Source organism: Bos javanicus, chromosome 5 (genome assembly GCF_032452875.1).
Source record: "Bos javanicus breed banteng chromosome 5, ARS-OSU_banteng_1.0, whole genome shotgun sequence".
In the NCBI taxonomy this organism is placed as follows: Eukaryota; Metazoa; Chordata; class Mammalia; order Artiodactyla; family Bovidae; genus Bos; species Bos javanicus.
The window spans coordinates 101,025,368-101,047,358 of NC_083872.1; the positions used below are offsets into that span (position 1 = coordinate 101,025,368).

General features: G+C 39.8%; 1 protein-coding gene and 1 pseudogene across 1 annotated transcript in view; one reads left to right on the plus strand and one right to left on the minus strand.

Moving 5' to 3' along the window:
• Positions 1-21,991, plus strand: part of KLRB1 (killer cell lectin like receptor B1) — a 119,881-nt gene that overhangs the window by 62,349 nt on the left and 35,541 nt on the right. The gene's annotated exons all lie outside the window — the stretch shown is intronic.
• Positions 6,549-12,420, minus strand: LOC133248626 (endogenous retrovirus group K member 18 Env polyprotein-like; annotated as a pseudogene).

The window sequence follows — 21,991 nt, forward strand, 5'->3', positions numbered from 1 at the left end:
AACAGGTGGCAAACTATGTCAAAGGATGCTGAGAGGTCAAGAAATACAGGGATAGTTAAATGGCCATTAACTTGGCAATGTGGAAGTCCCTAGTGATATTGATCAGAAACGATTTTTGAAGAGAAGAGAATGGAATGAGTTGAAAAGACAACATAAAATGAAGAATTTGAGAGTGTGTATTTAGCCAAATCTTTTGACAAATATACTGAGAAGAATGAAGGAATAATGGAATAATAGCTGGAGGAAAATATATGATCAAGGGAAATTATTTTATTTTAAATATGGTGGACCTTAGAGCATGGGGGGGGGGGGTTTGTTCCTTTAGGTTGCTTTTTCTTTGATGATAATGGAAATGAATCAGTGAAAAGATAAAAAATCAATACTGCAGAAAAGGGTGGAAGAGAAATAATTGCAAAAGTAATGTTTTCAGAAAAATCAAGAGGAGATGGATTCTAGAGTACAAGTGGTGGGCTTGGCTTTTTATATGAGCAAAAATATTATTTCCACTGTAACAGAATAGAGATTATTCTATGCTTTGAATTCTAGACACACTTAGTTTAATTTTGGCCAAGCGTTGTGTGCAAATTTCTAAATTATTCTCTTCTACATCAAAGAAAAGCAACTATGGAAGGATAACCACCATCTCTTCCTTTCCTGGCAGCTTACTTCCTCTCAAACAATGCTTATGGCATTTCTCTGAAGTATTTTGAAGACTGTGGTTCACCTAAAATTTTTTCAAATATGCTTTCGTGATTTGTTTGAAATTTTGCACAAAAAAATAATAATTTAGATCAGCATGTGTGTTAAGTAGATATGAATCAGCAAACTAAGTGGTTGAGAGCCAAGTGTATTGCCAAAAGAATTGCTAGGAAAAAAGAGAAGTTTGGAATTAAAGGAAGGATCCTTCAAGACTATTCTTCAAGGAGTGTCAGGAGCCAGCGTGAGGAACTCCACCCGCGGCAAAGGTCATGAGGAAGGAGGCTCGGTGTACTTAAAGGCAGGATCGAGCCTCAGGAGTCCCCCTGGAATTTCTCGAGCATCTACCCCCAAAACCAGAGTCTGCCTACTTTACTGCTTTGTGCTCTCACCTACACCTCTGACTTTACGGGGTGCTGTCTTGGGCATGACAAGAGTGTTCTAGTTCACAACCATGAGAGGCATGAGATGTTCTAAACTGTCTGAATACAGATTCCTTTGAGCAGTTAAAAGATTGATTAGAAATTGTATTGGTGAAGGGTTTTTCACTTGTTGGGCCAATGTTTGCTGCTAAGTTTCCATATCCCGTAACTGCTGTGTCCCTGGCAGTGCATTGATTAATATAATTGGTGTAAGTAGTAGCTTTAATGTTTGTAACCTTGGACCCTTGAGTTAATTCTTTTTCTTGTTATAGCCCACCACACCTTTGCCCTATAGGAATGCAACTTTATCTAATGCTTTTGGAAGGTGGCGACTGACTAATCACCTTTAGAGAAAAATAAGTTTTCTGAAGAAAGGGTCTTAAAATGTTAACAGGCCTCCGGGCCAGAAGATGATGCAAATCACCTAAAATTTGCATATGATAAGTTTGCAGGAAGAAAGCCTGGCTTACTGCATGACTCTACCCCTTCCCCCATTATCCTCTATGCATAACTTAAGGTATAAAAACTACTTTGGAAAATAAAGTGCGGGCCTTGTTCACCAAAGCTTGATCTCCCCATGTCGTTCTTTCTCTCACCTCCTGGCTGAATTATACAGCCTTTTTCTCCACTAAATTTTCTCACTGAGCTATCCTTATTTAACCACTCTTTATACCTTTAATTAACATTTAATTAAGCAATTGTTTCCTGATCCTCGCCGACGCCATCCCCGCTTCGAATTCTCTGGATCCACCGGGTCTGGACACCGGCAAAGGGGCTGTAAGGGATTAAGGGGGAAATAGGGGACAGAATATGGAAAAGAAGTGAAGAAAAAGGATAGTAGCTTTAAAGGAAAGGAAACCATAATATTACAGCAATAGAATTTATGGTATTAATTTAAAAAGCAGAGTAAAAGCTAAAGGTTGACCCCAATATCATTCAGACCCCAATATTACTCTTTGCGATCCCATGAACTATACAGTCCATGGAATTCTCCAGGCCAGAATACTGGAGTAGATAGCTGTTGCCTACTGCAGGGGATCTTCCCAACCTAGGTCACCCGCATTGCAGGCAGGTTCTTTACCAGCTGAGCCACCAGGAAGCCCAAGAATACTGGAGTGGGTAGCCTATTCCCTCCCCAGCAGATCTTCCTGACCCAGGAATCCACCTGGGGTCTCCTGCATTGCAGGTGGATTCTTTACCAGCTGAGCTACTAGGGAAGCCCTGAAAGAAAGGAAATAATAATATTATAGGATATATTTTATGGTGTTAACTAAAACAGCAGAGTAAAAAGCTAAAGGTTGACTCCAATATCATTCAGTTACTGTATATATTTTTATATCCTTTTACTTACTATATGAATACTAAAGTTATCTTTGTAAATGTCAAGGATAACTTTGTTTTAATCTTTGGATTTAGATCATATAGCAGAATATCTAAAAAATGTAGCTTTTAAAAATATACTAATGGAGTTGACAAAGCCCAGGGAATGTAAAGAGCAATTTGTTCTTATAAATATACAAATGATTAGAGCTAAGAATGAAAAAGATGAGAGAGGTATTCACCTACTTGGAAATAGCAAAAATAAAGATTTTTATAATTTATTTAAATGACATTATTAAAATAATATTGCATACTTATAATATTTTGGAGATGCACCATCTCCTTCAACCATTTAAACCACTCTCTCAGGGCTATTATTCCCACTTTAAAGATGAGGAAACTGAGTGGCAAGGAGAATGATCAACTTAATGTAGTGTTGGAGCTAGAATTTATATCCATGTTATCTGATGTAGAGTCTGGACCCTTCAACATGCTCCTTCATAATTTCTATGTATACCTGTGGCTCATTCATGGCAAAAAAAAACAACAAAATTCTGTAAAGCGATTATCCTTTGATTAAAAAATGAATTAATTAAAACAATGTTCCCAAAGATACTTATTCTACACCACCTAAATGTCTTTATTTAAATTTCCTTCATCCTACGAGAAACTTTACCAGTGAATATTTACGTCTGAATAATCATCATTTTTGATCACCTACTGTGAATCTGGTTCAACCAAGAATGACATTCTCCTGATTACAGATTACTGAGGAAGCAACATTGTGACAGGTAAAATAATCAAAAAGAGCATTAGAAAATTTAGGGTGTCTAGGCAAAAGAGAGCAGAACAAAGTGGTCTTTGTACAGCCATAGAACCATCAAGTCATGTGATTGTTGCTCTTCACTTGCTAAGTCCAGTCCAACTCTTTGTAACCCCAGGGACTGCAGCATGACGGGCTTCTCTGTCCTTCACCATCTCCCAGAGTTTTCTCAGATTCATGTCCATTGAGTTGGTGATGCTATCTAAACACCTCATCCTCTGCCACCCTCTTCTCCTTTTGCCTTCGGTCTTTCCCAGCATCAGGGTCTTTTGCAATGAGTCAAGTGGAGGCTAGACCAAAAGAGAAATACATTAGGTAGAGAATGATCTTCCATAACTGTCAAAAAAGAAAGGAACAATAAAAAAAATAAATAAAAGTATATTGTTGTTGTTTCTCAAAAAGAAAAGAACAATAAAGAAAAATACCAAAAATCAAGTGTAAATAATGTGTGCACTATAACAAAAATTGAAGACAAGTAACACAGAAAGCATTTGAAATGTATATGTAAATTAAGGAACTATAGTCTTAATATACAAGGGTTTTTTTCTAGTCAGTTAAAAAAAATAGCAATATAAAACTAGAAGAAAACATGAGGTAACAATTTATGAAAAAAGAAAATATATCGTCAATAAGCATTTGCAAAAAATTCTTATGTGTATAAATAAACAGTCCATCTGAGAGCATTAGCTGTCTCTCCATTCATTTGTGAGAAAAAGCATATTTGATACAGAGTAAAAAAACAAAAAGAAAACAAAACCTCACCAAGATATGTATCTAACCACATCAAATTATTTTATCAATTTCCAAATCTAACTTTATTTTTTCCTAAATAAATCATCTTAAAACGTACTAGAAGTCCTCATTGTATAATTGAATACTAGATAAAGTACACTTGCATAAACTGATCTAAAAGAAAAACTAACATTTCATAATAAATGGTGGGGGAGGAGAGTTCAGTAGGTTTTATCTTGAAAAATAAAGCACGATATTATTGGAAAATAGTTTATCTTATATTTAAGATTTAAGCTACAATTGCATATATTCAACAATCTTTAGAATGGAGAGAATTAAGTGTTGAGATTTTATGAGGGACATTATTTTTCAACCTGATTTTATAATAGCAGAGTAGTATAACTGTAGCTCTTATTTGAGTTTTATAACATAATCATATAATGTGCCACTTTTGCAAAAAAAAAAAAAATAGAATACCTCTCTGATTTTATTTTTATTGAGTGTCTCTTAATACTTCAGTCTTCAATTCATTCTCCTTTGAAGCAGCTACTAATCTTCTTAGTCCCCCTGTTGATTTTGTGTATTTAAAGTATTAATTTGTACAATTCTGTTGTTCTCCCATTTTTCAGTAAATTTGCCTGTGATTTAAACTAATTTCTAATTTGATTTAAACAAATCTCAAAGCTCTCAGAAAATCTTAAATACTTTGGAAGCAAGGTTATTTTGCATAGCACACTCTGTGTGCATTAAATTTTAGCATCCGACAGCTGGTGAAATACAGTCAACAACTTCCTTGATGTCATGACATAGATGGAGGCTAATGCCAGGTGGGAAGAGCAGGTGCATGGCAGCCAATTTTGCTAATGCCAGGTGGGAAGAGCAGGTGCGTGGCAGCCAATTTTGCAAGTGTCAGCTCATCAGTGATTAATTTTGCTTCTATTGCTTTTGAAATTTACTACTTTCTTATACAGCCTCATAACTGCAGTGATTCTGTGAATGAAAGTTTGGAGACTTTCTATATAGTATGTTAAAATTGAAGATGCTTTGACATAATTCTTAAGTGATTCTCACAGCTTTAATGTAATACAGTCAAGACAGACATAATTATTTCCACTATATACTTAGAAAGGTTACAAACTTTGCTTGAATTCATAGAATCATTGAATAAGGTAACTGAGATTTGTACCTAAATCAGTTCTTGTGCTAAAGTCCTGTTTAATCCAATGTATTATACTGCCACCAAGTGGTATGAACTTTTATTCACATGCATCTGTAAATAAACGTTATTTCCATTCTTATGGATTTGGGAATATTGACGATCTCTTTATTTGTCTATTAGCAAAGTAATTTTTTTCTGTATACCAGGGATGCTCTCCTTCAACATTCACATATTTCTGAATTTGTATGATTTTATGCTTTAGATACACAAGGAGAACTTAATTATATGAAAAGTTTAACAGGTATAGTATTTATTTTATCCAAGGTATTGTATCCTAAAATTTATTAACCTATCATTATCATTCTTACTTTAATAGGAATAATAGTCAAGATTTCCAGGAGAAATATCAATAACCTCAGATATGCAGATGATACCACCTTTACGGCAGAAAGTGAAGAGGGACTAAAGAGCCTCTTGATGAAGGTGAAAGAGGAGAGTGAGAAAACTGGCTTAAAACTCAACTTTTAAAAAACTAAGGTCATGGCATCTGGTCCCATCACTTCGTGGCAAATAGATGGGGAAGCAATGGAAACAGTGACAGACTCTTTTCTTGGGCTCCAAAATCACTGCAGATGGTGACTGCAGCCTTGAAATTAAAAGATGCTTGCTCCTTGGAAGGAAAGCTATGACCAATCTACACAGCATATTAAAAAGCAGAGACATTACTTTGCCAACAAAGGTCCATCTAGTCAAGGCTATGGTTTTTCCAGTAGTCATGTATGGATGTGAGCTGCTAAGTCACTACAGTCGTGTCCAACTCTGTGCGACCCCATAGACAGCAGCCCATCAGGCTCCCCCATCCCTGGGATTCTCCAGGCAAGAACACTGGAGTGGGTTGCCATTTCCTTCTCCAATGCATGAAAGTGAAAAGTGAAAGTGAAGTCGCTCAGTCGTGTTCGACCCTCAGCGACCCCATGGACTGCAGCCTTCCAGGCTCCTCCGTCCATGGGATTTTCCAGGCAAGGGTACTGGAGTGGGGTGCCATTGCCTTCTCCGGTGGATGTGAGAGTTGGACTATAAAGAAAGCTGAGTGCCGAAGAATTGATGCTTTTGAACTGTGGTGTTGGAGAAGACACTTGAGAGTCCCTTGGACTGCAAGGAGATCCAACCAGTCCATCCTAAAGGAGATCAATCTTGAATATACATTGGAAGGACTGATGCTGAAGCTGAAACTCCAATACTTTGCCCACCTGCTGTGAAGAACTGACTCATTTGAAAAGACCATGATGCTGGGAAAGATTGAAGGCTGTGGGTGCGGGGGGGGGGGGGGGGGGGGGGGGGGAGAAGGGGCCGACAGAGGATGAGATGGTTGGATGGCATCACTGACTCAATGGACATGAGTTTGAGCAAGCTCCGGGAGTTGGTGACGGGCAGGGAGGCCTGGCGGGTTGTAGTCCATGAGGTTGCAAAGAGTCAAACATGACTAAACAATAACAAGCATTCCTACTTTATAGTAAAATGACTGAAGCTTACAGATTCTATGTAAATTGCCAGTATTACACAGCTATCAGTCACCATGCCAAGGCTCCCTTGTTCCTCTTCAAAGCCCATCCTTATAACCATAAATTATATTTCATACCATAGTTTTTCCTTAGTTAGAATTTTATCAAGGTTTATTCTTTCACTCCCTGTTGACTGCTTTTCTAACACAATATCTTCTGAATGACTATAAGCACCAGATCTTTTGAATCAATCCTTGAGTAATACCTTGTTCAGGTACTCATCTATGTAAACATTACAAATAAATATCTAATCAATGCCTAAATATCTGATCTATACCTGTATCACTTTTTCACAAGAAATAACCAAAAGTTTGGTTTTTTTAATGTATTTTAATTGGAGGCTAATTAGGGCACACCAACCCACCCCAGTTTGCTTGCCTGGAGAATCCAATGGACAGAGGAGCCTGGCAGGCTACAGTCCATGGGCTCTCAAAGAGTTGGACATAACTGAGTGACTTGCACACTATTTTACAATATTATGGTGAGTTTTGCAAATATGTATTGATTTTGTACTCCATTCCTGACATCAGTGGTAAAAAATTGGTGGTGGAAAAATTCTTCTCTAAAATGCTGTAATTTTTAAATCCAAATCATACATTTAGAGCTGCTGTCCAATACAGTAGCCATTAACCACATTTGAGTGTTTAAATTTAAGTCAGTTATAATTAAATAAAAATTTTAAATCTACCCACTGTTCAAATGCCCACTAGCCCCAAGTGGCTAGTGGCTACTGTTGGGGTTTTTCTCCCTGGGACTTGGAAGCGACGAACCTGAAAGAAGGACACTTGGACAGTCTCTTGCAAGGACTGACAAGTTTATTTCTGCAGTCAAGCTTTTTTATAGAAGCAGAAACAAAGAGCTTAAAGTATGCGGCCAGCAGGGCGCATACAGAGTTAACACATAATCAGTAGAAACATTTCAAGGACAGCGCACTGTAAATGACTCATGGGCTTCTCCCACAACCCGCTCTCACAAGTAACATCCCTATTTATTAATAACTCTTGGCGCCTAACATAACCAAAGGCAGGAGATGTCTTTCTGTCCGTAGTGCAAAGCTGCGTACTTCTGGCCCTTCGCCATTTTCCCAAGGACTTTCTCCTTTTATGGCTATTTTGCACTACGCTTCCCAACATGTCCTCCTTTTGTTTTTAAATTAAGCATGGTGGCAGCTAGTTGGACTCCGTTGTGGGAGGCACGGAGTCTTGAGTAGAGACTTCTGTATCCCATAATCAAGGACAAAAAGAGCAGGGTGATTAATACATATATAAAAATAATGCTTCCTGAAAGCCAAGCTCTAGGGTCTAGAGACAATAGGGTTTTGGTTAAAGTATCATAGAACTGAGTACTATACAATTCCCTAGGTACTCTAACTTGAAAATTAGCAACTTGTTGTTTCAACAAATTGATGTCTAAACTTGAGTTACTTGTGAGATCCTGCAAATGCGCCTTAACCTTATTCCAAGGATATTCAGTGCTGTTATAGGGCATGTTAGTCAGACAAAAAGAAGTAAAATTCCAGTGACAGCGTATACGTGTTCAGAAAGTCAGTTGCTGCATTTGATCTCCTAAGTAGATAACCACAGTTTGTAACTCATTAATTCGTGTTTGTAATTGCTGATCTATTTGAGCTTGTCAAGTCCACAGATCATGAGAGTCTTTGTGCCAAACAGTGATAAAATCATAATTTTGTATAGAATTATGTAAAGCCATACCAGACAAAGTTCCTACAGTCACAATGGAGATAAGGCTTAAGATGCCTGCAATAATCCACCCAATGATGCGCTTAGATCGCCTAAGCCTAGTTTTCAACAATACAGAAAGAAATATAGAATCAGTCCAAAGCTCAATTAAGTTTATGGGAAGCCATAACTCAGATCTTTGTTTAGCACAATGCTAGCATTGTGATATGAAATGGTGTGATTAAGCAGGTATACAATGCACATGCAGTACAATTGACAATCTTGGCTGATAAGTCAATATCAAAATGCCCTACAATAAACAAATACAGAACGTGAACACATGATTGAATATAGCCAGTACTATTATATAGGAAGGTATAATTAGAAGGACGAGACACACCCACAGTCCCATAAGCACTAGCGAAGTGCTCTAAGGCTGCTGGAATTTTCCAAATGTGCCATTGCTCCGGCCCCACAATGGGGACAACAATCCTGGGTTGTGGGGGTGATAAGCCCCCGTTATACCAATTCAGCAGTATGTCCTTATCAGTCCAGAAACTTGTCTTAGATTTATGAAAGCCTCCAATGCTTGATCTATTAAACCAGGAGCAGTTATGATGTTCCTCTTGCTCGTCAGTGTCTGCTCAGCCTGATGAGTCATGTTTTTTCACTTGAGCCCATGTCAGGTAAGGATTCAGACGATGGCATTTCCTCATTGGCTCCTCCAGGGTCATTGAGACCCTTCGCATCAACTTCATCACTTTTCGAGGGAGTCTGGTCTTGGGGTGCTTCTCGGTAGCAGACATGGCAAAGGGGAACCCAGATTTCCTCTCCATCTGCAATGACAAGACCATAACCCTTGCCTAGGAGTCGTAAGATTCCTGGCAGCCACTGATTAAATTGCTTATACCATATTGATGTATTGATTTCTAATTTGCTGTTTTTGTCTTCTGCAAAATGTCTATTTGCACGAGTGTCAGAATTATTTTTTGTTAAGTTTAGTTAAAGATATTAGTAATTGAGGGAAAAAAATAGTAATTGAGGGTTCATGAGATAAGAAGTGTATCTCCTCTTCCATATTCCCCCTTTCTGTTTTAATAAACGAGTTTTAGGGTGTGGTGGGCTCTTTCAATAATGGCTTGACCCTGAGGATTATAGAATATTCCTGTAATGTGTGTTATGTTCCATTTTGATAAAAATGAATGAAATGAATGCGAGGTGAATGCAGGTCCATTGTCTGTTTTCAAGACAGAAGGAATCCCCATAATGGGGAAGGTGAGTAAGAGTGTGGAAATGGTGTGTTTGTTGGATTCTGAAGAGACAGGTACTGCCCAGATAAAGCCTGAAAATGTATCAAGTGAGACAAAAAGCAAAGAAAACTTTCTTAAGGAGCAGTGAGTGAAATCAGATTGCTAAAGGGAATTAGGTTGTTGCCCCTGGGGATTAACTCCTGAAATCGTAGTTCGTAAGTGCAGAGGGGCGCAGACATCACAGGTTTTAATAATATGTCGTGTTTCTGTGAGAGGAATATGGTATTTAGAGTGCACTCTGTTAGCACTGGCATGAAGATTAGCATGTTCATCACTGGCAGATGTAAAAATGGGAGCTATGAGCCTATCAACAGCATCATTTCCTGCGACCAGAGGGCCAGGTAAACCTGAATGAGCACGTATATGTGCAATAAAGGAAGGTTCCGTACGTGAACGAATTAAAGCTTGAGTCTGTGAAAAGAGAGTATATAATTCTTCATTTAGGTTGTATAAAAAGATGGTAAGAAAATCAGGAAAAAGGGAAGCAAGGTATTTGGAATCAGTATATATGTTGAAGGATAACAGTTGAAGCGACAAAAGAGCATATAAAGCATACAATTCAACTCTTTGTATTGAAGAATAGGTAGTGGGTAATTTCTCTTTGATATCAGGGCCAACAATCCCTGCTATGCCTTTCTTGTTGCCATCAATGAAATAGGTGGGTGCATTGGAAATAGGCTGGGATGCAGTGATCTTAGTTACAATGAATTTAGTACATTGTAGAAAGTCCCATGATTTTCCTTTCGGCAGATGAAATGACATAACAGTCTGAAAATCACTTAATGCCATTTGCATGGTCAGGTTATACTGTAAGGCAATTTGCAATTCCTGTTTTGTCAAGGGAATGTGTATTACATATGGATCAAATCCAGTCAAAGTTTGTACATGGCTTCTTCCTGACACAATTAAGTGCCCTATTTTCTCAATATATGATACAATTTTTTTAGACTGTTTAGTGTGTAAATATACCCATTCTATTGGGCTGTGTTGATCTATAATTGCCGTGGGTGAATTTTCACTAGGGAATATATATAAAGAAACTGGTTGATCATAATCTAGCCGAGTTGAAAAAGATTGTTGAATGCGTTTCTCCACTAAGGCCAGTTCTTTGGCCTCTTTTGTTAGTTGCCTAGGGCTATTAGGGTCGGGGGATCCCCCTAAAATTTTAAATAGATTTTGTAAGGCCTAGGTGGGGATGCCGACAGATGGCCGCAGCCAATTAATATCCCCTAGCAATTTTTGAAAATCATTCAGCGTGCGTAGAGATTGCACAGAAATTTGAGTTTTTGAGGTTTGATTTTAGATTCTTCCATAACATGTCCTAAATAATTAAAGGGTGCTTTCCATTGAATTTTATCTGGTGCAACAAGGAGGCCATGATTTTGAAGAGTAATAGAAACTTCATTACATAACTGTTGTAAACAGAGTTCAGATTCCATAGAGAGAAGTCTATCATCCATATAATGAATTATAAACGCAGTAGGATACTTGTCTCTAATGGGTTGTAATAAAACAGATATGAGATATTGGCAAATGGTAGGGGAGTTCATCATTCCCTGAGGTAGCACCTTCCATTGGAATCTTTTAACAGAAGCCATGTGATTTATAGAAGGAACTGAAAATGCAAAACGTTTTCTATCTTTAGGGTGCAAAGGTATAGTAAAAAAGCAGTCTTGTAAGTCAATAATAACTATAGACCATCCTTTTGGTACCATAGAAGGGGAGGGCAATCCGGGTTGTAAGGGCCTCATAGGTAACATGGTATTATTAACATTTCTTAAATCTATCAACATTCACCATTTTCTTGACTTCTTTTTTTATTACAAAAACAGGGGAATTCCACGGGGAAAATGAAGGTTCTATATGAGCTTTTTGTAACTGTTCATTAACTAATTGCATAAGAGCTGCCAATTTTTCTTTAGTTAGGGGCCATTGAGGTGTCCATATTGGGGTATCAGATTCCCAATCGAGGGGCAGCAGTGTTAACTCAATGGTCCCCATTAAAAAGGTTCCTTTAAAGAAATTGTGGCTTTTGTTTGTTCAAGAAAATCTCATCCCCATAAATTGATAGGGATATTAGTAATATATGGTTTAAGATAAGCTACAATTTGATCAGGGCCATACACTTGTAAGTAGGATGCACTGACAAAAGTTTGTGTGGCATCAGTTTCATCCATTCCTAATAGTCTAGAAGGAGCCATAACCTTACCCCAATCGAGGGTCCACTCTGCAGCTCTAATGATTGAAATGTTAGCTCCAGTATCTAACATGCTGTGAAATTCTTTCCCCGTATGTGTAAAGTAAGCATAGGTTTCTGATGTTCCTTTAATAAGGTGGATAGTGCAAAAGTAAGGCTGATACTGCCAAAGCCTCCCTGTCGAACTTTATCAGATGCCTTCATTGGTTTAACATATGGCAAAAGTTAATAATTGTGCAAAATATTCCCCTTTTTGTAAGTATGCATTTCCTGTTTTCACAACATTTACCATAACATGTATTTCCCCTTCATAATCTTCGTCCACAACACTGGTCAAAACCATTAAACCTCTCATTGTGCAGCTACTATGTCCCAAAATCAGTCCCATTGTCCCGGGTGGAATCGGGCCATAATATCCAGTGGGAATTTTGTGGGGGTTGTATAATTCTATTAGTTCCACATCATAAGGATTAGGTATATCAATGCAAGCACTCTTAGATGTAGCTGCTTGTAGTGTCATAACGCTAGGTCCTCCTTTTGTAGTGGGGCTAGAGGATGGCCCCTTTATCAGTTTCCCTGTTGTTTTTGCTGTGCACCAGGGTTCAAAGTGTTTCTATCCTTATCAGATTTAGAATGACATTCATTCAGCCAATGAAACCCCCTTTTACATCTTGGACATACTCCTGGGAGTCTCTTCCTATTAGAAGTAGTATTATTTTTTCTGGCCTGTGTTGGCAGGCGACATTGTTTTCATATGGCCAGGCTTCCCACAGTTAAAACATTTGGTATTAGCAGCCTTTTGTACATTAGAGGTTTCCAATGCTGCCAATTTTGCTCTATGGGACATAGACCCAATGTCCCTATATGCTTTCAAATATTCCATAAGAGAGCCAGTCTCTCGAATAGGTCTGAGCACGGATCGACATTCCTCATTAGCATTTTCAAAAGCAAGTTGTTTTAAAATAATATTTTGTGACGTCACATCCTTAATAGATTTTTTAATTGCATCCTTTAATTTTCCTATAAATTGAGAATATTCCTCTTCATGTCCTTGAATAATCTTAACAAATGAACCATCAGAGTTAGTGCTCTCAACCTTTGCTTATGCCCTGCAGGCAGTTTCTTTAATGAAATATAACATCTGAGGGGTAATATTAGCTAATTGTGCAATCATATCGGCCATGGCTCTTGTTCCAGTCAGTATATCACAGGTTAAATTGGCAGGGTTACCATGAGATTGCTGGTCAATCATCAGCTGTTGGGCCTCATCATTAACCCACATTTGCTACTGCAGTAATTGTTGAGGATTTAAAACCATCTTTGCTACTTGAAAAAAAATCGTGTGGCATCCAATGGTTAGCCCATCCTCTGAGAAATTCTATACAGTAAGGAGAAGTAGGTCCATACAGAGTACATGCTTTCTTAAAGCTAGACAACATGCCAAAATCTAGATTAGCCCAATTTGGCCTTAGGCAGGTTGATTAAATTGCATTGGGAAAGCGAAAGTGCAAGTAGGCATCTCCTGAGGAGGAGTGAAATGATTAGTACGAGCAAAGTTAGCAATTGCTGTTACAGGCGGAGCAGAAGGAAAAACCTCAGATTTGGGCTGTCCGTTGAATGAAATGACTCCCATTCCAAGTGGCTTCAATTTTGACATATCCTGTATATATATATATGTCTCTAAGTTGTTTTTCTAAGGATTGTGTCTGATTGAGCATAACATTCTTATATTTCAAAGCACCTTGCATATCTTGTTCCTTAAGCTCATATTCATGTAAAGATCGAATAGTTTTTCCTTCCAAATCAACGTTATGCCCTTCAATTTGTTCTATGATAGCCCGTATGAGTGACCATGTAACCCTTGCCAATATGCTCGCAAAATATTATTCTTAACCCTTTTCCATACATCAAGATCAAGCGTCCCCTCCTCCGGGAACCATGGATTATGTTCCACTAGTATATGATAGCAGTCATTCAACTGATCTCTTGAAACATTAACACCATTTTGTTTCAAAAAATGATGCATTATAGAAATGAAAGGAATTTTACTGCTATGTTGTCCCATCCTGCTTACCTCTTTCTACAGGGGCTCATCGCTTTGTTCAGCCTTTCTCTCAAGTCCCTGTTCGGGTGCCACTTGTTGGGGGTTTTCTCCCCGGGACTTGGAAGCGACAAACCTGAAAGAAGGACACTTGGACAGTCTCTTGCAAGGACTGACAAGTTTATTTCTGAAGTCAAGCTTTTTTATAGAAGCAGGAACAAAGAGCTTAAAGTATGCGGCCAGCAGAGCGCATACAGAGTTAACACATAATCAGTAGAAACATTTCAAGGACAGCACGCTCTAAATGACTTATGGGCTTCTCCCACAACCCGCTCTCACAAGTAACATCCCTATTTATTATTAACTCTTGGCGCCAAGCATAACCAAAGTCAGGAGATGTCTTTCTGTCCATAGTGCAAAGCCGCGTACTTCTGGCCCTTCGCCATTTTCCCAAGGACTTTCTCCTTTTACGTCTATTTTCCACTATGCTTCCCAACAGCTACAGTTGTGGTTGCAACTGATATGGAATATTTCCACCATTGCAGAATGCTGATTCAACAGTGTGGGTCTAGATTCAAGATAACAGTTTTCTTCCAGATGTTGTACAAAAGGAACTCCAGCTAGTGTTTTTGAACAATGAATCATAGTTAGCTCAAAACATTTTACAGCAATTAGAAGCAATAGCCTTCTTCACTGTGTGTGCTCATAAGATGTAGATGTTAAGATCCAAGTGAAGCAAGACTGAATATGATGACAGTGTTTAAAGAGAACCTGAACAGGGGTTTCCCTGGTGGTCCAGTGGTTAAAACTTCACCTCCCAACTTAAGGGGTGTGGGTTCGATATCTGGTCAGAGTGTTAAGATCCCACATGCCTCACAGCCAAAAAGCCAAAAGAGAAAATGGACTCAATACTGTAATAAATTCAATAAAGACCTTAAAATCAAAAATATCTTAAAAAAAGAGAGACAGAACTTGAATATAGGAGAGCAATATCATGTGTGTGCTCACTTTTTAATACTTTACTGAGACCAGGTAAATACCTTTAAAGTAAATAACAACACATGTCTCAAAATGATAGAGACTTTTGGTGAAGAATGACTTGTCTACTCTTAGAATTTCTCAGTAAAATACGCCTAAATATATATGACTTATGGAAAGTCCAGTGTGTTAGTCATTCAGTCGTGTCCAATTTTTGCAACCCCATGGACTGTAGCCTGCCAGGCTCCTCTGCCCATGGAATTCTCCAGGCGAGAATACTGGAGTGGGTTGCCATGCCCTCCTCCAGGGGATCTTTTCAACCCAGAGATTGAACACAGGTCTCCTGCAATACAGGCAGATTCTTTACTGTCTGAGCCAGCTGAAAGTCCTGGAAAGTCCAGCATGGTACCATAAATTAAATTTTAAATTGAATATGTGTCACAATATGTCAGAAATTTCTAGAGCTATGAAGCTGATGGGATCTATTCAGCAAGTTCCTTCATGACTGGCAGTTTTCCCACCTGAACCATGACGCACAGAGTTTGGGGAAGTAACCTAATAGTTTTTGAGCATTTCTACCCACAGTCTTTAAACTAGGCCTGGAGGATTGAAGGAGAAACTGCCTAGATGAAAAAAAGCTTCTTTGACTTAGGAAATGGCATCAGGACAGTGCAGAAAGTCAGTGAAGAGCCCCTACTTGAATTGAGGATACCTTAAGCACAGGCGGCTGCGAAGGGCACGCTCAAGCTCAGGCGGCTGCGATGGGCGCACTCAGCATGGCCGAAAGGAGCCACCCCACGTCCAAAGTCAGAGACAGAAGCCAGGAGGACCCCATGCCCAAAGGGTGGCGGCCAAGAGGAGTTACCCACATCCGAGGTCAGGGGCAGCGGCCGAGAGTACCAGACTGCAAAGGCACAGGAATGGCCGAGAGGAGCTACCCCGCGTCCGAGGTCAGGGGGGGCGGCCGAGAGGAGTTACCCTGTGTCTGAGGTCAGGGGCGGTGGCCGGGAGGAGATACCCCTTGCCCCAAGCCCAAGGCCAGGAGCTGCAGGCGGGAGGAGCTACCCCATGCACCTAAGACTGAGGCCAGGGGCGGTGGGCAGAAGGAACTACCCCACGCCCCTAAGACTGAGGCCAGGGGTGGTGGGAGGGAGGAGCTACACCATGCCCCTAAGCCTGAGGCCAGTGGCGGCGGGCAGGAGAAGATATCCCTCGCCCCACGCCCGAGGCCAGGGGCAGTGGCCGGGAGGACCAACCCCACATCCAAGGAGCCGTGGCTGCCTGGGCTCAGGAGGGCCTAGAGGAGCTATCCCACGCTGAAGGTCAGGAAGGGTGGCAGTGAGGAGAAACCCCTCGTCCAAGGCCCGACGCCATCTCCCCTTCGAATACCCTGGATCAGCCGGGGCTGGTCCTCGGCAGTAAGGAGCAATGGCTGCGCTTTGCTGGAGCAGTCATGAAGAGATACCCCAGGCCCAAGGTAAGAGAAACCCAAGTAAGACGGTAGATGTTGCAAGAGGGCGTCAGAAGGCAAACACACTGAAACCATACTCACAGAAAACTAGTCAGTCTAATCACACTAGGACCACAGCCTTGTTTAACTAAATGAAACTAAGCCATGCCCATGGGGCAACCCAAGATGGGCGGGTCATGGTGGAGAGATCTGACAGAATGTGGTCCACTGCAGAAGGGAATGGCAAATCACTCCAGTATTCTTGCCTTGAGAACCCCATGAACGGTATGAAAAGAAAAAATGATAGGATACTGAAAGAGAAACTCCCCAGGTCAGTAGGTGCCCAATATGCTACTGGAGATCAGTGGAGAAATAACTCCAGAAAGAATGAAGGGATGAAGCCAAAGCAAAAACAATACCCAGCTGTAGATGTGACGTGATAGAAGCAAGGTCCTATGCTGTAAAGAGCAATATTGCATAGGAAGCTGGAATGTCAGGTCCATGAATCAAGGCAAATTGGAAGTGGTCAAACAAGAGATGGCAAGAGTGAATGTCGACATTCTAGGAATCAGCGAACTGAAATGGACTAGAATGGGTGAATTTAACTCAGATGACCATTATATCTACTACTGCGGGCAGGAATCCTTCAGAAGAAATGGAGTAGCCATCATGGTCAACAAAAGAGTCTGAAATGCAGTACTTGGATGCAATCTCAAAAACGACAGAATGATCTCTGTTCGTTTCCAAGGCAAACCATTCAATATCACAGTAATCCAAGCCTATGCCCCAACCAGTAATGCTGAAGAAGCTGAAGTTGAACGGTTCTATGAAGACCTACAAGACCTTTTAGAACTAACACCCAAAAAAGATGTCCTTTTCATTATAGGGGACTGAAATGCAAAAGTAGGAAGTCAAGAAACACCTGGAGTAACAGGCAAATTTGGCCTTGGAATACAGAATGAAGTAGGGCAAAGACTAATAGAGTTTTGCCAAGAAAATGGACTGGTCATAACAAACACCCTCTTCCAACAACACAAGAGAAGACTCTACACATGGACATCACCAGATGGTCAACACCAAAATCAGTTTGATTATATTCTTTGCAGCCAAAGATGGAGAAGCTCCATACAGTCAGTAAAAACAAGACCAGGAGCTGACTGTGACTCAGACCGTGAACTCCTTATTGCCAAATTGAGACTTAAATTGAAGAAAGTAGGGAAAACCACTAGACCATTCAGGTTTGACCTAAATCAAACCCCTTATGATTATACAGTGGAAGTGAGAAATAGATTTAAGGGCCTAGATCTGATAGATAGAGTGCCTGATGAACTATGGAATGAGGTTCGTAACATTGTACAGGAGACAGGGATCAAGACCATTCCCATAGAAAAGAAATGCAAAAAAAAAGTGGCTGTCTGGGGAGGCCTTACAAATAGCTGTGAAAAGAAGAGAAGCGAAAAGCAAAGGAGAAAAGGAAAGATATAAACATGTGAATGCAGAGTTCTGAAGAATAGCAAGGAGAGATAAGAAAGCCTTCATCAGCGATCAATGCAAAGAAATAGAGGGAAACAACAGAATGGGAAAAACTAGGGATCTCTTCAAGAAAATCAGAGATACCAAAGGAATATTGAGCAAAGATGGGCTCGATAAAGGACAGAAATGGTATGGACCTAACAGAAGTAGAAGATATTAAAAAGACATGGCAAGAATACACAGAAGAACTGTACAAAAAAGATCTTCATGACCCAGATAATCACGATGGTGTGATCACTGACCAACAGCCAGACATCCAGGAATGTGAAGTCAAATAGGCCTTAGAAAGCATCACTATGAACAAAGCTAGTGGAGGTGATAGAATTCCAGTTGAGCTATTCCAAATCCTGAAAGAAGATGCTGTGCAAGTGCTGCACTCAATATGCCAGCAATTTGGAAAACTCAGCAGTGGCCACGGGACTGGAAAAGATCTGTTTTCATTCCAATCCCAAAGAAAGGCAATGCCAAAGAATGCTCAAACTACTGCATAATTGCACTCATCTCACACGCTAGTAAAGTAATGCTCAAAATTCTCCAAGCCAGGCTTCAGCAATATGTGAACCGTGAACTTCCTGATGTTCAAGCTGGTTTTAGAAAAGGCAGAGGAACCAGAGATCAAGTTGCCAACGTCCGCTGGATCATGCGAAAAGCAAGAGAGTTCCAGAAAAACATCTATTTCTGCTTTATTGACTATGCCAAAGCCTTTGACTGTGTGGATCACAATAAACTGTGGAAAATTCTGAAAGAGATGGGAATACCAGACCACCTGATCTGCCTCTTGAGAAATTTGTATGCAGGTCAGGAAGCAACAGTTAGAACTGGACATGGAACAACTGACTGGTTCCAAATAGGAAAAGGAGTTCATCAAGGCTGTATATTGTCACCCTGTTTATTTAACTTATATGCAGAGTACATCATGAGAAACATGATGTACTGGACTGGAAGAAACACAAACTGGAATCAAGATTGCCGGGAGAAATATCAATAACCTCAGATATGCAGATGACACCACCCTTATGGCAGAAAGTGAAGAGGAACTAAAAAGCCTCTTGATGAAAGGGAAAGTGAAGAGTGAAAAAGTTGGCTTAAAGCTCAACATTCAGAAAACGAAGATCATGGCATCTGGTCCCATCACTTCATGGGAAATAGATGGGGAAACAGTGGAAACAGTGTCAGACTTTATTTTCCTGGGCTCCAAAATCACTGCAGATGGTGACTGCAGCCTTGAAATTAAAAGATGCTTACTCCTTGGAAGGAAAGTTATGACCAACCTAGATAGCATAATAAAAAGCAGAGACATTACTTTGCCAACAAAGGTTCGTCTAGTCAAGGCTATGGTTTTTCCTGTGGTCATGTATGGTAGAGAGAGTTGGACTGTGAAGAAGGCTGAGCGCCGAAGAATTGATGCTTTTAAACTGTGGTGTTGGAGAAGACTCTTGAGAGTCCCTTGGACTGCAAGGAGATCCAACCAGTCCATTCTGAAGGAGATCAGCCCTGGGATTTCTTTGGAAGGAATGAGGGTAAAGCTGAAACTCCAGTACTTTGGCCACCTCATGTGAAGAGTTGACTCATTGGAAAAGACTCTGATGCTGGGAGGGATTGGGGGCAGGAGGAGAAGGGGATGACAGAGGATGAGATGGCTGGATGGCATCACTGACTGGATGGATGTGAGTCTCATCAACTCCAGGAGTTGGTGATGGACAGGGAGGCCTGGCGTGCTGCGATTCATGGGGTCGCAAAGAGTTAATCACGACTGAGCGACTGATCTGATCTGATCTTAGCACACTTGCTTCACCACAACTCTGAGATGGGATAAGTCATAGAATAAGTAAGTCACAACTGAGAGTAGAAGACAGCTCATACCTCCATTTAGAGAGCTGGAATACAGATTTCAGCAAAAAGCCCCTTTGCTTGGTCTTGGACTTGTCTGTGCTGCCTGCCTCCTTCTCTGAACTGAATCAACGATTTATGGTCTTTTACTGGCTTCAAGAGGCTGCTAGGTTTACTCATGGAGAAGAGTAGCAACATTTGGTAATACCATCAGTAAAAATTTTAATATCACTACATGATCAAACTGTTCTCCAGTTTTATGTTAGAGAAGGTTGACAGCTCTTTAATGAAAACATCCAAAAACTGAAGGCTGTCCTTTCCAATTTAATAGTATCCCATTTCGTAGCAAGATATAACTCAATTCAATGGTGAGAAAAGGGGAAAAAAATACACACTTTGTGAACACACTTTTCTGTGCAGATGACAAATAACATTATAAAAACAAAAAGAAGAGATATGGTACTCTGAGAAGTATGTATTTCAGCTAACCCCAAGTTTGAAAATTTTGAGTGTTTGGAATACTTGAGATAAAAAGAATAGACATCAAAAATTTCAAAGATAATGCTGAAAGGAATAACAAGTGAATACTCTCCTCAGATACTAAACATGTTTCAATATTTTAGCAAGTTTTCTATGTGAATCTGACATGAGACAGATAATGGAAACAAAAGAGATAATCTATAAATGTATTGTTTTATATTACTATTAAGTTTGTTTTAAAGATGGTGAAATAAATTGATGGAGAATAAAGACATTTCTCAGTGTCTTGAGTCAAATGGGTGAAAATTTTGTGAAATAAATTATTTTATTTTTTACTAAACACCAAAGTCATTTCTGAATGAATGAAATCTATACATGGGTATACATTTAAAAGGAATATTCTAGGAATACCAGTGCCTTATACCTGTCAAGGAAAAGACTACCCACTCCAGTGTTCTGACCTGGAGAATTCCATGGACTGTATCGTCCATGGGGTGGCAAAGAGTCAGACAGGACTGAGCGACTTTCACTTTCACTGATGCCTTATAAGCTAAGTAAACATTTAAAAAATGCATAATAGAAAAATGGCTCACTTAACCTCAGTATATTAAACTATATAGATGAAAATAACTAAATATTTAAATGAAAGAATAAGTATCAAGTATTTTCAGGACTACTGACAAAGAATTAATATTTCAATTTTTTTTTAATTTATTTATCTATTTTTGGCTATGCTAGGTCTTCATTGCTGCAGGGGCCACTCTCTCATTGCCGTGCACAGGCATCTCACTGCGGCGGCTTCTCTTGTGGAGCATGGGCTCTAGGGCAGGAGGGTTTCAGTAGTTGCTGTTCCCAGGCTCTAGAGCACAGGCCCAATAGTTGTGGCACATGGGCTTAGTTGCTCCATGGCATGTGGAATCTTCCTGGATCAGGGATTGAACCCTTGTTTCCTACAGACGGATTCTTGACTGCTGAGCCACCAGGGAAGCTCCAGTACATCAATTATATAAAGAACTCAGGCAGGATATGAAGTGACCAGGGGATTCCCTGATAGCTCAGTTGGTAAAGAATCCACTGGCAATGCAGGAGACCCTGGTTCAATTCCTGGGTCGGGAAGATCCTCCAGAGCAGGGATAGGCTACCCACTCCAGTATTCTTGGGCTTCCCTTGTGGCTCAGCTGGTAAAGAATCTGCCAGCAACGTGCGACACGTGGGTTCAATCCCTGGTTTGGGAAGATCCCCTGGAGAAGGGAAAGGCTACCCATGCTAGTACTCTGACCTGGGGAAGTGCATGGACCGTATAGTCAATGGGGTTGCAAAGTGTCGGGCACAACTGAGCAACTTTCACTTTCACTTCATTTTCTGTGATATCAGTGTTATAAATGTGTTAAGATTCATTTTGGCCAACCTGGATGCTCAGACAATTGCTCTTTTTGTTTATAACTCTTCCATGATCTCCCTCCCAAAGATTTATGTTTAAAGAGAAAGTTTTTCTGAGTTAAAAAAGATTTTTCTTTAATGTTAAATACTCTGTCCTTGCACATTACTCGTCTGCTTCTGGAACCTCAAAACAAAGTTTCTAAATAACACATACAAATTGAAAAGAGAAACATTAACATCCCAACAGATTTATGGGAAAAAAAGTTAAAAAAAAAAAAAAGAATAAAATGGGAAATACAAATAATAATTCAATTGATGAGGTACAACTCAATTTTATTAATCAAAGATGATAAAATCATACTCTCAGTGAAGTTACATCTACAATGTTCTATCAAATTA